Genomic DNA, 10,716 nt, shown 5'->3' with positions numbered 1-10,716 from the left:
ATTTACACTCACATTCATACACTGGTGGAGGCAAGCTACGGTTGTAGCCACAGCTGCCTTGGGGCAGACTGACAGAAGCGAGGCTGCCATATCGCGCCATCGGCCCCTCTGGCCAACACCAGTAGGCGATAGGGTGAAGTGTCTTGCCCAAGGACACAACGACCAGGACAGAGAGGCCGGGGATCGAACCGAATTTGTTGACACGGTCATGGTGACCTGCTGAAGTTCAGAATGAGGAACAAAGATAATTGGCTGCTGGCTGCGACCTGCTGGGATTCTGCATAAAAATATCTGAATGCTGGATGATAGTTTATGGCAGATATTAATATTATAGCACGCCATAATGATAAGAGACAGGGGCGATTCTAGGATCAGAGCTTTGGGGGTGCTGAGCACCCAGAGAGCTGCCCAGCCAAGCAAGATAAACTTTACTTTACACGATGAGACTTCTTCCCCGTCTCTGTCAGTCACTGCATTCTTAATGTCTCCAGTTGTCCTGAGTTCCCTCTGACTGTCTCCTTGGTGGATTTAAACCCCTGTTCCTCCCTGTCCTCCTCGTCTGTTGTCTTTGTCTCCATTATCAGTCATCATAATTTCAAAAAAATTTAAAAAATCATAAGATTCTTGAATTGATCAAGTCTCTCTGTGCCTGGGTCCTCGTCACAAAACATTACAACACTGTTTTGTAAATTTTAACACAATTTAATCTCCACATTTGTGAAAGAAAAGCAAAATATTTTTTTGAAACGTCTGTAACAAAACCATCAAATCTGATAAAGGTTATTTAAATGCTGCAAAAAAAGAATGGATTGTAATGAAAAAAAAATACATATCCTAACCTTAATTACTGGGGGAGAATAATGAATAAGATAAGATAAGATAAGATAACCTTTATTAGTCCCACGCGGGGAAATTTGTTAATGATGCTCATAGTGAGTAAAAAGTAAACTGAGTGTATTTTTTGGACAGAGATTCACTTTTATTGTGTATGTATAATATAATACAGATACATAAAAAATACACTCCAAAAATAGAAGAGTCCTTATAATGTACAAATGTACAAAATATTAATTAAAAAAAATTATAAAAATGGAGGCAACTTTGCCTATGGTACAATGTATACTATGTATAAAAAGATCTTTATTGCAGATGCTACTATGGCTCTATGGCAGATTTTTTCTTTTATTTTAACCTGTGTCGCCTCACCTGGAGGTTGGCAAATCACTTTTGGTGGTCAACTCTCTCAAGCAGGTTAACAGTTTCTGTTGTGCCTGTCACTGTTCTCTGTCTGTTTCCTTACCTGGTTCTTCCTGACCTTGTAATTTCTCCTCACGTTCCCTCTTTCCTCTCTCCCTCTTTGGACTGACAATCATTAGGGATGGGTATCTTTTAGGTTTTATCCGATACCGGTGCCAAATCGGTACTTTTGAAACGGTGCCGGTGCTTAAACGGTGCTCGAACCGGTGCTTAAAGAATGGAGAACACAAACTTTGTCCAAAAACCTCTTATGTTTTTATTTTTAGCAGTCTCTTTTTTTTCTGCAAAATGATAAGAACCGTAACAACATATAAACATCATCTGTGCAAAGAAAGATTTATGTTTTTAAAGTGAAACAGTGAAAAATTACAGCCCTGTCAATACATGAATATCCAGACGTTGTACAAAAATGTCCAATTTTGGCACACAATTGGACACCATGCCAGTTGATTTTTTTAGGTATTTAAGAGCAGAAATTAATTAATTTTATTAACATGCCTAAAAATGCTTTTTTAAAAAAATACGTTTTTGAAGAATTAACCATACATTTACATGGTAATGGGCCTTTTCTGCCATGGAGCGCTTAATTGGCCTCTGGCCCTTTAAACTCTGAGGGGCTGTAACTTTGGTTTCTTTTGGTCAATTTGCATGATTGACACCTCTTTTTAATTGTTTGAGCCAATAGAGTCACAGTAACGATGCCACGTTCACATTACTTTAACCAATCAGACAGTCCAAGGCCAAAATCCACGTGGGCCCAAATTTACTGCATGTTACGTCTGTCCAGTCACGTGTCTATAGGTGGGTCTAAAATGGAGGTTGTTGACAGAAAACGACTCTGATGCGGCTAGGTAGGCATGGTAACTGCTGATAATCACATGGCTACCGGTGTTCCAGATCAACTGGCGTTGATCGAACAGATGTGTGTCAGACTTGCGTTTCAGGAGCTGCTACTGCTGTCATCTGTGACACTTGTGAGGTTATCTCAAACACACTCCGTCAGTCTTGATGCCGTTGAACAACAAAATGTTTAAAAATGTCGCGAGTTTACCTGGTGATATCCTCGTGCGCGACGCGATCGCGAAAACAGCAAACAATTAACACCACGCCGGTGTTGTTCACAGGACAGCGAGAATAAACGATCGGGAGACTCTTGTCGTCGTTATTGTTCCCCTCGCACGTTTTATGTGTAAGTGTGTAAGATCACCAAATCGATACCTAAGACGGAAACACCTTGAATGGGTTACTTAAACATCACTGGGTGAAATGTCACTTTGATGCACCAACAGAAAACTTGTAGTTCACGTAACCTGCATGCCTTTGCACTTTAAAGAGACTGGAGCACCTAAAGGACACATGAAAACATTGACAGATTCACAGATAAGGCTTTTGCATAGAAATCTACAGTACCTGCACATCTGAACATGTTTAATTGCTTCACTCAACAGCCTGACGTCAGATGAATGATTCTGACTCTGATCTAATTTTTCCTGCAGATTGAATGTACCTTCTGTGCAAATTGGTACCATACAGTGTTCGTGGACTTCACCTGTAAAGAAGGCGACTACAAATGTTGTGCATGCCAAATAAACATGAAAAAAGAGATCCCTGTTGTCTTTGCTTAATGATTGTTTTTAGTGTTGTCAATCCACATTGCTGGCATTGCATCTTTCAACATGTTTGTAGGTGGATTTGAATGCACCAGGTGTAAGTGCAGCCACTCAGCCTCTACTCAATGTGATCATAGCAGCAGGTGCAGATGTGTCACAAGTTAATCTAGTAGTAGGCTATGGCACTTGGCCACAGGTGGCAGCAGTGGACTCACCTCCATTGGAGACTGCTCCAGCTGCTATGTGATAGTCAGTAGATGGATTCCAAATTGAAGATCATATGCAAGTTTTGGGGACTGTTTATTACCAATCACTGTGTAACTGCTGTAAATTCACAGTAACTGCCATCTCCTTACAAATGTTTATTGGATTAACCACACTTATACAGACTGTATATAACTACCACCTCTAAAATGTTTGTTTGCAGAGAAAAGACACAGACAGACTATGCTTACAGGATGTGATGTGACAACACTAATGAAATATTGATGTGTCATTTTTGTTCAAGACGTTTTTCTTATGGGCAAAAAATATTAAGATCATGATGAACAGGGGTGGTGATTCCTATGACTTTGTGTATATAATTTGGAATTTTTTACAAATGTGGTCCAAAATAGATACATGATATCATTTCATTCATTTCAAAGGTTTATTTGCATGACGCACAAACACACAATTGAAAAGGTACAAATGTGTTGTGCATGAAACGAATTCAAACGTGCTGCAGATGTGTGTCACAAGTTGATCTGGCTGTAGGCTGTGGCACTTAGCCAGAGGTGGCGCTGGTTGATTCGAGTCCATGTTAGTGCACACAAAGTAAACTGCACGCTTTAGTTGTGCAGCAAAAACGCTGAAACCGGAGAAATAAAACGTGTGAGGGGGACGATAACGACGACTAGAGTCTCCCTATCGTTTATTCTCGCTGTCCTGTGAACAACATCGGCGTGGTGTTAATTGTTTGCTGTTTTCGCGATCGCGTCGCGCATGAGAATATCACCAGGTAAACTCGCAACATTTTTAAACATTTTGTTGTTCAACAGCATCAAGACTGACGGAGTGTGTTTGAGATAACCTCACAAGTGTCACAGATGACACATTTGGCGGGTTTTTTTGCTGGTTTGTGGGTAGCAGCTCCTGAAACGCAAGACTGTCACACATCTGTTCGACCAACGCCAGTTGATCTAAACGCCAGTTGATCTGGAACACCGGCGAAAATAACGGAGGAAATCTGGACGGTAAGCCAATTTCTGTCTTAGCGCATTAGCGCCGCTGTGTGTTTTTGTGGTCTTCTTTTGCGGCTCATTCAGTGAATTTTGGTCAGAGTGTGGTGAAACTTGGTGTTTGGAATTGGTGATAGCTCTGGAAGATAACCAGCTTTTCTTTAGCCGGTTACATGAAGTCTGGAGAATTTCTGGTTCGCCTTGTTTGTTTAGCGGACTTGTGCGCATTTACATAACTGCTTGTTTAATCATGGCTTGTTTTCGTTGAGTTTGGTGGTTGTAGAAATGGTTTATATGACATTTTAGCTGAGATTCAGAGGTTTCTGTGGATACCTCACATGTCTGGACTTATATTTCTCACCCCGTGTTATAACCGATTAAACGTGATCTCCTCCTTTTTGCTCGCGGTACCGGGGGCGTGGGGCTTAAAGCACTTGTTGCAGGCTGCTGAGTTTGCATCTTTTGCTGTGAAGTACAGCCAGACTTTTGACCGCTTCGCCTTGGGCATTTTTAATCTGTAGCTCTGCTCTAAAAGAACGTACGTACCTGGGCCCGCCTACTATCCTCGGAAACGTAAAATGATTGGCTAGAATCCAAAGTGTATGACATCTCAAGAAAAAAAAAGCACCGAAATGTGCGCTGCTTTTCTGTCTGGTTACTACTGTTTATGTCAGAACCGGTGCCATATTGGCACCGGATACCGGTACCCATCCCTAACAATCATACACAAATAGATTCAATTAGATGAAAAAATTGCATTAATATGAAAAAAATACTATTAAGATCACTAATAAAAAAGTCCTCTCTCAGTCTACTTTCAACCAAAATGCAAATAACCAAACCACATGTACACCTAATAAAAGATATAAAATTTGAAACACTAATCCAACATTATCCTTTATTGACAGATCATTTGATCTTACACTTTTACCTGAATGTGGCTCCTTTCTTAAAAAAACTTCCTTATATCCATTATGAACCTGGCTGTCTCTCAGTATACACACACACCTACAAACCAAAACAGAGCAGAGCAGCTACCTGAACGCTACTCCAACAGAGGTCGATCATCTTGTTAATAATTTTACCTCCTCACTACGTACGACTCTGGATACTGTAGCTCCTGTGAAAACTAAGGCCTCAAATCCGAAGTACCTGACTCCGTGGTATAATTCTCAAACACGTAGCCTAAAGCAGATAACTCGTAAGCTGGAGAGGAAATGGCGTGTCACAAATTTAGAGGATCATCATTTAGCCTGGAGAAATAGTTTGCTGCTTTATAAGAAAGCCCTCCGCAAAGCCAGAACATCTTACTATTCGTCACTGATTGAAGAAAATAAGAACAACCCCAGGTTTCTCTTCAGCTCTGTAGCCAGGCTGACAAACAGTCAGAGCTCTGTTGAGCCAACCATCCCTTTAACATTAACTAGTAATGACTTCATGAACTTCTTCACAAATAACATTTTAATAATTAGAGAAAAAATTACCAATAATCATCCCACAGATGTAATATTATCTACAGCTACTTTCAGTACCATCGATGTTAAGTTAGACTCTTTTTCTCCAATTGATCTTTCTGAGTTAACTTCAATAATTACTTCCTCCAAACCATCAACGTGTCTTTTAGACCCCATTCCTACAAAACTGCTCAAAGAAGTCCTGCCATTAATTAATGCTTCAATCTTAAATATGATCAACCTATCTCTAATAATCGGCTATGTACCACAGGCCTTCAAGCTGGCTGTAGTTAAACCTTTACTTAAAAAGCATCTCTAGACCCAGCTGTCTTAGCTAATTATAGGCCAATCTCCAACCTTCCTTTCATATCAAACATCCTTGAAAGAGTAGTTGTCAAACAGCTAACAGATCATCTGCAGAGGAATGGCTTATTTGAAGAGTTTCAGTCAGGTTTCAGAGCTCATCACAGCACAGAAACAGCTTTAGTGAAGGTTACAAATGATCTTCTTATGGCCTCTGACAGTGGACTCATCTCTGTGCTTGTCCTGCTAGACCTTAGTGCAGCGTTTGATACTGTTGACCATAATATCCTATTAGAGCGATTAGAACATGCTGTAGGTATTACAGGTACTGTGCTGCAGTGGTTTGTATCATATCTATCTAATAGATGTGGAGATTTGTTCATGTAAATGGAGAGTCCTCTTCACACACTGAGGTTAATTATGGAGTTCCACAGGGTTCAGTGCTAGGACCAATTCTGTTTACATTATACATGCTTCCCTTAGGCAGTATCATTAGAAGACATAGCATAAATTTACACTGCTATGCAGATGACACCCAGCTCTATCTGTCCATGAAGCCAGGTAACACACACCAATGAGTTAAACTGCAGGAATGTCTTAAAGACATAAAGACCTGGATGGCCGCTAACTTTCTGCTTCTTAATTCAGATCAAACAGGTTATTGTACTCGGCCCTGAAAACCTTAGAAATATGGTATCTAACCAGATTCTTACTCTGGATGGCATTACTTTGGCCTCCAGTAACACTGTGAGGAACCTTGGAGTCATTTTTGACCAGGACATGTCCTTCAATGCACATATTAAACAAAGATGTAAGACTGCTTTCTTCCATTTGTGCAACATCTCTAAAGTTAGAAATATCCTGTCTCAGAGTGATGCTGAAAAACTAGTTCATGCATTTATTACTTCCAGGCTGGACGACTGTAATTCTTTATTATCAGGAAGTCCTAAAAACTCCCTGAAAAGTCTTCAGTTAATCCAAAATGCTGCAGCAAGAGTCCTGACAGGGACTAGAAAGAGAGAGCAAATTTCTCCTGTATTGGCTTCCCTTCATTGGCTCCCTGTTAAATCCAGAATTCAAAATCCTGCTCCTCACATACAAGGTCTTAAATAATCAGGCCCCATCTTATCTTAATGACCTTGTAGTACCATATCACCCTATTAGAGCACTTCGCTCTCACACTGCAGGCTTACTTGTTGTTCCTAGAGTATTTAAAAGTAGAATGGGAGGCAGAGCCTTCAGTTTTCAGGCCCCTCTTCTGTGGAACCAGCTTCCAGTTTGGATTCAGGAGACAGACACTATCTCTACTTTCAAGATTAGGCTTCAAACTTTCCTTTTTGCTAAAGCATATAGTTAGGGCTGGACCAGGTGACCCTGAATCCTCCCTTAGTTATGCTGCAATAGACGTAGGCTGCCGGGGATTCCCATGATGCACTGGGTGTTTCTTCTTCACTCACTATGTGTTAATAGACCTCTCTGCATTGAATCATATCTGTTATTAATCTCTGTCTCTCTTCCACAGCATGTCTTTATCCTGTCTTCCTTCTCTCACCCCAACCAATCACAGCAGATGGCCCCGCCCCTCCCTGAGCCTGGTTCTGTCGGAGGTTTCTTCCTGTTAAAAGGGAGTTTTTCCTTCCCACTGTCGCCAAAGTGCTTGCTCATAGGGGGTGTTAAGAGATTTTATTTAATCAACTGCTTAATGTTTTGTCAATGATGTTCACATATTTTATACTACATGTATCTTGTCACTTACACATGCACGTGAGCCCTTGCTGACTTCTAAGAAAAATACATAAGCCTACTCTGCCGTTGGAAACAGGAACCAACTGGCTTCTGTTCCCCTTAAGATAGGCTTGACCAGTTCCTGTTGTGACAGTTGAACGTATATGTTTTATGCTTATCACCTTGTAAGGAGTTGTATGTTATCTCTTCCTACATGTGTCTGTGACGCAAACATGCTTGAGTATAAATAAAACTGACTACAACGCCTCGGTGTGAGTATCATCCGATCACTCACCCGTGCACGTAGCGCTGCGAACTAACTCTGACTGTCTTTGTATTCTTTCAATGTGTTTTCATAATGTCTTAACACTGACATTTAATTGGTCCTTCGAGCCGGATTGTTGATTGATATTATTATATCATCTAACTATTCACAGACGGAGCCGCCGGATCCTGACGTCGTGAGTACCTGCACTGCAACCACCGCTTCCAGCGAAGCGAGGAAAAGCCCAGAGTCGTAGATTCGCCTACTGGCCAGTGTCGTATGCAGGTCCACGACGCCAGGACCCGGTGACGCCGGAAAAAAGAACACAGCGCAACATTGAAGGTGAATATAAAGCAGCCAGAAACACTTTGCGTTGAATAATCGATTTTTAGCCTGACACTGCTCAAAGTAGAAGGGTCCTGTGTGGACCAAAAGGACAGACGTGTCCTATTGTAAAACGTCCTGTGTGGACCAAAAGGACAGACGTGTCCTATTGTAAAACGTCCTGTGTGGACCGGGCCCTGTGTGGACCCGCACGTAAACGCTCGCCTGTGTAAGACGGGATAATTCGCCCTGTGTGGGCCCATTCCGCAACAAAAGAGAGGTTGGTAGCTCGTGGTTTCATTTCACTCCGGGAGTGAAAGGTAATGAGAGTGTCAAATAAAAATAGGATTTTTCTAAGCGCGCTGTATGTTTGTTGAGGAGTAAGTGCTTCATTGAATAGGAACTCTAAGCTCCTGCACTACTCCTAGTGTTTTCCTGTGAGTACTGAATGGTGAGGAAGAGAAAGGTTGCGCATCAACGCATAAAAATTAAGTCCGCCCTGAATTTAGTTCAGGGTAGAAGGCTGACTTAATAAACCTCCTCTGACTCTAGTGCCAGAACGTCCCACAGTGTGTGTGTTGGTAGTATTAATAAATAAAAAATATAAATATTGCATCGACTAAATAAAATTAAAATGGGTAACGAAGCTTCAAAACTCACTGCTGACGAGCAGTGGTTAGAGAAAAAATGTCCAGGCGCTGGACAAATTAGTGCATGTAGATGGAGAAATCCAAAAGAAAACTAAATGTCCTACATGGGAGGGAAAATGTAGCCCCTCCGCATTGACTAAATTAAAAGAAACCCCCCAAGCAGAAATAAATAAAAAATAATCCTAAAAGGAAAACAAAACGTATTTAAGAATTGCAATATTTTAAAATTTGTAAAGAGGAATGTAGTGGAATAAACAAAAGGTTAAATTAAATTAGAGCTTATCTAATGTATTCCAACTAATAATAGGAAGGATAACAACCTGTATACTGGTATTAACAATGAAATATAGTTGGCATGACGAACGTGCCTAGAATGAATAGAATGCATAAATCCAGATAATTCACACGAAAGTATATCAAATGAAAAAGAAAAATCCATAAGGTATATTGAGGCTGTGTCATTGTTCAGCTAAGGAAAGTGTGTCTCCGGCTTGGGTGGGGGTGAAACTGCAGATCACCCCCAGCCCTCGATGGATACATAATAAAATATATATGAAATATTATAATAGACTATTGTATATTTGTAGTATAGTAGTATATTGTAATATACTATTGATGTTATATAGAAATAAGAGAAAATAATTATTAATAATAATATTAATAATGACATAATATTAATGAGAAGAGTGCATAGAGACACTTGACCTGCTTGTAAACCTGTCATCCTAGATGAGATTTTGTTAAGATGAAGAGCAAACCTATACTAACAACTAATAAGCCAAACCCTGTATACAAAAGCTAAAGCTACAGGTTTGAGAAGTTGAATTAAATATGTGGACACTACCAAGCTAATGAGCAAAGTTACACACTTTTTATATTGTATTAATTTTTTGTTTTTCAGAGCAGAAGCTGCATGATATTAAAGCTTATACATGCAGCTGTCTGTGAGCTCAGTTTTTTCCTTACACTTCTGCTTTGTTTCTGACAGCAGCTTTTTCTTTTTTATGTGTCCTGACTCATGTATGTTTTGTTTTGGTTTGATTATTTTGTTTTTTTGGAAACAAATTTGTGATCATGCCTCTGGATCACAGTGACACATAATGATTAAGCATATGATTTGCTAATGCCTAGTTTTAGAGCTGTGAGCTATGAGCTGTAAGCAATGCCAAGTTTTTCCCAACTTAGAGGTTTGACATATGTAACATGTGTGAGATACATGAATTCTTTTAAAACAAAATAGAAGTTGTCCAAAATGCCTTAAGTAATATGTAGTGCTGCATCTACAAAGGAAAAAGAGGCTGCACAGCAAAAAACAAATGTTCTTACATTAACCTCGTGCTCCCTGATACCAATAGAAGTCCTTAAAAACGAACAAAAGGCGGCACCACAAAATGAAAAATCCTCGTGTTTAAAAGATGGCGCAATTCTGAAAGATGATATCATGACATGTAATGGGAAACCTATTCTACCTAAGTCCCTACATAAAACAGCAGCATTAGTGACACATGGGCATTGCCATTTGTCAACAGCAGGGATGGTAGATAGCTATTCTTTCTAAACAATTCAATTCTACTCAAAAAATTTTGAAAACTCAGCCAAAGCATATATAAGTACATGCATGATATGCCAAAAACATAATGCACAGGGAAATTTAAGGCCAAAGAGAGGCCATTTCCCAACGCCGCCACATCCTTTCCCACACCACCTCACCCATTTCATACCATTCACATGGATTTTATTGAGCTAAATGAAGCCAAGGTTCAAAAGACGCTCTAGTGATCATAGACGTATTCTCAAAGTGGCCAGAAATCTACCCAGTGAAGAAAAATGATGCAATCTCAGTGGCAAAATGTTTGTGTAATCATTTTATCCCTACATATGGAATACCAAATCTAATAAGATCTGACA

The sequence above is a fragment of the Pelmatolapia mariae genome, linkage group LG8 (assembly GCF_036321145.2).
Source record: "Pelmatolapia mariae isolate MD_Pm_ZW linkage group LG8, Pm_UMD_F_2, whole genome shotgun sequence".
Lineage (NCBI taxonomy): Eukaryota > Metazoa > Chordata > Actinopteri > Cichliformes > Cichlidae > Pelmatolapia > Pelmatolapia mariae.
Note: the sequence above shows the minus strand (reverse complement) of the source record.